Consider the following 7,563-nt stretch of genomic DNA (forward strand, 5'->3'; position numbering starts at 1 on the left):
TTCACTTCCCTAATAAACTCATACTCATGAATATTGTTATGAGTTCTGTGTGGCCATTACAATGGATTATTAAACCCAGATGTGAAGCAGAGAGTGTTGTGAGAGAGATGGTTGGTGTCAGAATAGGGTAAAGAAGGTTGTAGGGTGGAGGCATATTTGGCCTCCACATCATAGGAATTGGCCTTGGGCTGATTTTGAGTTTGATTCTCTTTTCCCCTCATGAAACCAGAGGAAGTCAGACATAGACTCCATGCGATTTCTATAGACAGCTACCTGGCCAACAGATTGGAAAAGAATCATATTTGTGCCCATTCAAAAGAATGCAGAAATCATTGAACAATATCATTAATATCATAAGCAAGTAAAATATTGCTGTTGTTAGGTGCCATCAAGTTGGTTCTGATTCATAGTGACCATATGCACAACAGAATGAAACAACGGCCATTGCTGCGCCGTCCTCACAATCTTTATAAAGCTTGAGCCCATTGTTGTTGCCACTGTGCCAATCCATGTTGTTGGGGTTCTCCTCTTTTCTGCTGACCCTCCAGCTATTTCTCTTCATTTTGAGTTATGCACCACCAGCAAATGAAGGTCCCTAAAGCTTTACTCCATTTGTGACATCATGGTCAACTCTACTTTGAGGAGGCAGCTCTTCCCCAGTCGTATTTTGAGAGTCTTCCAACCTGAGGGGCTCATTTTCTGGCACTATATCTAACAATATTCTGGGGCTATTTATCATGTTTCATTATTCAATATTCTGATGATATTTATTTGACTGTGTTCCACTACTATTTATTAGGTTTTTGGGGGCTAAACATTCTGCCTCTCCTTCCTCCTAGTCTGTAAGCTCAGTTGAAACCTGTTTACCATGGGTGTACCCTGCTGGTATTTAAGATACCAGTGGCATAGTTTACTGAATCATAGCAACACACAAGCCACCACAGCATCACAAATTAACAGAGGAGCAGTGGAAAAGTTTGCTAAGATAATAAAAAAAAAAAATGGCTGAAAACAGTTTATTGATAGAGAACTAAGAGAAATTAAAGCTGGATTCAGAAGAGAATACAGAATATCACTGCTGATGTCAGATGGATTTTGGCTGAAAGCAGAGAATACAAAAAAAAATTTTTTTTTTTACATGTGCTTTATTGCCTATGCAAAGTTTTCACATTGTGAAGAATGGGTATTCCAGTACATTTAATTGTGCTCATGAGGAACTTGTACATAGACCAAGAGGCAATTGTTAAAACAGAACAAGGGGATACTGGATGGTATAAAATCAGAAAAAGAGGACATGGAACATTTTCCAAAATAGACCATCTGTTAGGTCACACAGCAAACCTCAAAATATTCAAAAATATCAAAATACTACAAAGCATCTTCTGAGATCATAATGCTATAAAATTAGAAAACAATAAGAGGAAGGTCAAGGAAAAAAATAAAACATATGACAAATAAATAACAACTTTCTGAAAAAGTTATTGGGTAATAAAACACATGAAAGATGAAATAAAAAAAATTCCTTGACTCAAATGAGAAAGAAAATACAACATACAAAAACCTTTGGGACACAGAAAAAACAGTGCTCAGAGAACAATTTATAGCAATGAACACACATATCCAAAATGAAGTCAGAACCAAAATCAACACCTAGTACAACATCTTCAACAATTAGAAAAAGAGCATGAAGTAAGCCTCCAGCCACCAGAAGAATAGCAAAAGGTAGAGCAGAAATAAATGAAACGGAAAACAGAAAAGCAACAGAAAGAATCAACAAGACAAAACGTTGGCTCTTTGAAAGGCTTAACAAAGCACTAGCAAATCTAACTAAAGAATTGTTGTTTTTGTTATTGTTAATGCCGTTCAGTTGGTTCCGATCCATAGTGACCCTGTATAGGGTTTCCAAAGAGCAGCTGGTGAGCTTGAACCTCTGACCCTGCAGTTCAAACGGCTTTGCAATCTGGCACATTAACCCACAGCACCACAGTCTTTATTACAGGACTCCAAATAAAGAATAAAAGATGCAAATTCTAAAAATTCATTCATTTTTTTTTCTAGATTTTCTAGTTTGTTGAAGTACATTATGTTGTAGTCCTTTTTATTTCTGTTGGTTCTGTGGTAATGTCCCCCGTATTATTTACACAGTAAGAGATCAGATGACGTATTGCACTGGGCAAATCTGCTGCACAGGAACTTTTTAAAGTATTGAAGAGCAGAGATGTCAGCTTGAGGACTACGGTGCGCCTGACCCAGGCCATTGTGTTTTCAATAGCCTCATATGGATGCGAAAGCTGGACAGCGAATAAGGAAGATTGTAGAAGAATTGATGCCTTTGAGTTGTGGTGTTGGAGGATAATACTGAAAGTGCCATGGACTGCCAATAGAACCAATAGATCTGTTTTGGAAGAAGTGCAGCCGGAGTGCTCCTTGGAGGCCAGGATGGCTAAGTTTCATCTCTCATACTTTGACATATTGTCAGGAGGGAACAGTCGCTGGAGAAGGATGTCATACTGGGTAAGATGGAGGGTCAGAGAAAAAGAGGAAGACCCCTGGATCAGCCAGGTGGCATCATTGATGGCATCAAGTGTGGCAGCGGTGGTGAGGTTGGCCCAGGATTGGACATTGTTTCGTTCTGCTGTGAATGGGGTAGCTATGAGTTGGTTCTGACTCGATGGCACCTGACAACAACAACAACAACAACCATAGAACCAACAGAAATAAAAAAGATTACAAGATAATACTATGAAGAAAATAGACTGAAGTAGAAAACCTGAACAGATCTATAACAAAAGAATAAATTATTCAAGTCACTAAAAGACTCCCCACTAAAAGAGTTGGGGCCTAGATCCCTTTACTGGTGAAGTCTACCAAATATTCAGAGAGGAGCTAACACCAATTCTACTCAAACTATTCCAAAATACAGAAAAGGGAGGAAAACTCCCCAAATAATTTATGAAGCAAGCATAACCCTGATATCAAAACCAGGCAAAGGCACCACTAAAAAAGAAAATTATAAAACAATATGTCTCATAAATATAGATGCAAAAATTCTCAACAGAATCCTAGCCAATATAATCCAACAACCTATGAAAAAAAGGAAAATAAATGACCAAGTGAGATTCATACCAGGTAAAAGGAGCTCTGGTAGCACAGTGGTTACGAATCGGGCTGTGAACCACAAGGTCAGCAGTTTGAACCTACCAGCTGTTCTGCGGGAGAAAGATGAGGCTTTCTGCTCTTGTAAAGATTTACATCCTCAGAAACCCTGTACAGGGTCGCTTTGAGTTGGAACCGACTCCACAGCACAGAGCAACAACAATGCAGGGATAGTTCAATATTAGAAAAAAAATCAATGTAATCCACCACATAAATGAAACAAAGGGAAACACAATCATATCAATGGATGCAGAAAAAGCATTTGACAAAATCCAACACCCATTCCTGATAAAAACACTCAATAAAATAGGTATAGTAGGGAAAAGAATTCTATTCTTTAATATGATTAAAGACACATATACAAAACCAACAGTCAACATCACTCTGAATGAAGAGACACTGAAAGCATTCCTCTTACAAACAGGAACCAGATAAAGATATCCTTTATCACCCACCACTCCTGTTCAATATTGTGTTTGAAGTCTTAATCAGAGATACCAGGCAAGAAAGGGTCATTAAAGGCACCCAAATTGGCAAAGAAGAAATAAAATTTGCTCTATTTGAAGATGATATGACCCTATAAAGAAAAAAACAAATTTTCAGCAAGAAAATTATTGGAACTCATTGAAAAATTCAGCTCACCCAAGCTGATGAAGTGGAACTGTCAACTTTGCAGTTCAGTGCATTAACCCACAGCACCGCACCTGCTCTCTACAAACGCTGATACATACCCACAATGGAACACTATGCAACATTTAAGAATGATGATGAATCTGTGAAACACTCTTATAACATGGATGAACCTGGAGAATATTATGTTGAATGAAGTTAGCCAATTAGAAAAAGACCATTATTGAATGGGACCTATATTTTAAAAAGTTAAGAAAAGTTTTTTTTTTTTGCTAATAGAAACATTCTATATGGTTACCAGGGGTGGAGGGAAGGGTAAACACATGTTGACTTGGATGATGGGGAGAGCAATACACAGTAAGAGGAGAGTTAGAGGAAAGATAAATAAAGGTAGTGGAAGACACCAGGAGAGCAGGAGTTAAAGTGAATAGAGGTAAATCCTGTTGACTGATGGTACACATTGAAGGGATTGCAATCAATGTAATGTCACAAAGTGTATGATTTGTTGAAGGTGGGACTGATGAGATGTTCCTGTAAACTCTCACTCAGTTCACAATGAAAATTTCAAAGAAAAAGAAAAAAAGAATGCGCTCTTAATCAATGGAGCCAGGCTTGCTAACCCACAGAGCTAGAGCTGACTGCTTTGGGGTTGAGGTTTACTGGTAGATTGGAGTGTAGCCTAAGGAGGGCAGAGGCCAAGGGGCTGTGTGACTAAAGGACTGGGCCAGATAGAGGTGAGCATGTGAGCATGGCTGAAAGGAGGCTGTCTTGATCAAATAATTGTATCCTGAATTGTAACCTGTGGCTTCCTCAATAAATCTTTATCTGTGAAAAAACAAAACAAAATGCAAAAACACAGGAGCACGCCTGTTCATGTTCTTCCAGAATAAACTTTTTTTTTTTGTAGTTGGAGACAGGATAGACCAGGTGCAGCCTTGGTCTTTATCCTCCCTGGTCTCTGGCTATGGAAGGGACAAGAGCTGAGTACTTACATTTGGCCTCCAGAAACACAGCTCCTAGAAAACTCAGCAGGAAGCAGAGCCCTGGAATGGGAAGCAGAAGAGAGAGGTATGAAAATAATTAAAGGACAACTCCAAAAGATTACCCAACGGGTGTGTTTCAATGACCTATTGCTGTGAATGTCTTAATTTTGACCCAAAGAGGTCTGCGGATGATCTGTCATGGATGATCTGTCAGGTGCAGCTCAAGGAAATGAGACTCACTCATGAAGGCTGGAAAACAAACAGAGCTTAGTACTCACAAGTCTTAGACTGGACACTACAACACACCTCAGTACAGGGTCACATAGGGGACAAAACAACAAGTTGAAACTGTAGGAGCCAGCTTGCATATGGCAAGCAGAATAGGGTTTCATGGTTAGTGCAAGCTGGAGTCTTACTGGTCCTTTAAAAGTTCTTAGTGCATTAAGTGGGAAAGCAAGCCAAACCCACTACTATCAAGTTGATTCTGACTTAGAGTGACCCTGTAGGACAGAGTAGAGCTGATTTCTTAGGCTGTCAATCTTTATGGAAGCAGACTCCTTCATCTTTCTTCACTGGAGTGGCTAGTGGGTTCAAACTGCTGACTTTTTGGTTAGTAGCCACATACTTAACCCACTGTACCACCAGATTGGAAAAGGACGACTGTTTTGTAATGGAATCATATGGGACAGGGCTGGAAGGGGTAAGTAGCAACTCTGGTTGTTAAGAGACTGGGTTATGCTTCTTTTAGGAAAAATTGGCAGAGTAGGCAGACACACTGAACTGTTCTTCTGCAACAAACACCTGGGAGACCAAGTGAAACAGATACAGATGGTGATTCTGGAAAATGAGCATCAGAAGATAGGATAGAGAGGTGGACTGAGAGCCAATTGGAAAGGGAAGCTGAACAGGAGCAGTGAGAGAGAGAAAAATGGATAGACTGTGGGCTGGTGTGGAGCAGTGTGTATATCTTGAGTTCTTATGATATAGCAGCCTGTAGGCACAGGATGTAGCTGGAGGTTGGCAGCAAGGGAGTGCAGTTCTCCCTCATTCCCATGCCCTTCTGGTAGAGGGGGGCATGGCGAGTACCTGCTTTGGCCAATCCAGTGGCCAGTGGCACCCCCTCCTGCTCTGCCTGTGGTTCAGTGCCAGGCATAGTGACTCAGCTTCTGGAGGCATGTGAACTACACTATGCCAACAGTGAACAGAGAATTAACAGCATTCGTACATCTGGTCTCTAACACATCCATCAGGAGACATGTAGTGTGAGTTTGAGGACACACCAATATATAATCATCAATTAAATATAGATACAACAGTACAATGTCTTGGATAAAACAATTTCAGCTTACATGTAGAAACAAGACAGAGTGCCTCAAATAAGTGACCAAAATACAGAATCAGAAAATATTTACACCAGATCTGTTATTGGAACTATCTGATAAGAAATTGAAAAGGATGCTAATTAGGCAACTTCACAGACTGAGAGGATGACTGAGAAAACTGCAGATGAAATAAAGGAAAACATAGACAAAATTATAGAAAAATTCAGGAAACAAACTGATAACATAAAAGAAAAAAATGGGACCCATACAAAAACAACATTTAGAAAACCAAAAGATTAACATTAAGTTTTCAGAAATAGATAATACACTGAAAAGGCACAGAAGCAGAGTTGAATCTATGGAATGCTGAATTACTGAGCTTGCAGTAAAATCTCTCAATATTCATCTTCTAGAGGTACAGTCAGAAAAAAGAAAAAAAAAATTTGAAGAAAGCCAAAGATGTATGTGGAACATTGTTGTTAAGTGTTGTTGAGTCAGTTCTGACTCATAGGGACCTTGCATAGGGTTTCTGAGGGGCGGCTGGTGAGTTTGAACAACTAACTTTGTGGTTAGCTGTCATCAAGAGGAAGAACTTAAATGCAATTGGAATTCCAGAACAGGAAGTGACAAAAAACCTCATAGAGAATATTGTCCAAGAGTTGTTGGAAGAAAACTTCCCTAATGCCATGAAAAACAAGAAACTGAATAAACTCAAAACAGGATAGATTCCAAAAGAAAAATACCAAGACGTATTATAATCAAAAATTTTCAAAACCAAAGACAAGGCAAAAATTCTGAAAGAAGCTCAAAATATTACCTATAAAGGTGAACTAACAAGACTAAGCTTTGATTTCTCAGAAGAAACCATGCAGGCAAGAAGACAACGGAATGACATATGTAAAACTCTGAAAGAACATAAATTGCCAACCAAGAGGCATATATACAGCAAAATTGTCCATCAAATATGATGGCATAATTATATCAATTTCAAATTAACAGAAATTAAAAGAATTTTTAAAATCCAGATCAACATTACAAAAGATAATAAAGGAAGTTTTTTGGACAGAGAACCAACAATAACAGATAACCCCTTAAGACTAACACACATGACAATATCACCCAGACTCAACCTAGAAATAGAAATATGCAAATTAAAAGAGACCTATAAGACTGAAGATAGAGAACCAGAGATACAGTTGAAACAACAACAAGAACACCATAAAGTAACAAGAGGGAATAATGTGGTTATAGAATTTATAAATGAAAATGAAATCAAATCGATTTTACGAAAACAACAATAAAACTAACTGTAACCCTAAAACTAGACCAAGTCTTGCTCCTAGCTCTAGCCCAACTCTTACCACTAACACTAACCCTAGTCCTGGTGTGGCACTGTAGGATAAGCACTGTAGGATAACCACAGATCCGTTTGAATCACAAGATTAGAATTTCAAACTCACCAACTGCTCCTT

The sequence above is a fragment of the Chrysochloris asiatica genome, unplaced genomic scaffold (assembly GCF_000296735.1).
Source record: "Chrysochloris asiatica unplaced genomic scaffold, ChrAsi1.0 scaffold00268, whole genome shotgun sequence".
Classification (NCBI taxonomy): Eukaryota; Metazoa; Chordata; class Mammalia; order Afrosoricida; family Chrysochloridae; genus Chrysochloris; species Chrysochloris asiatica.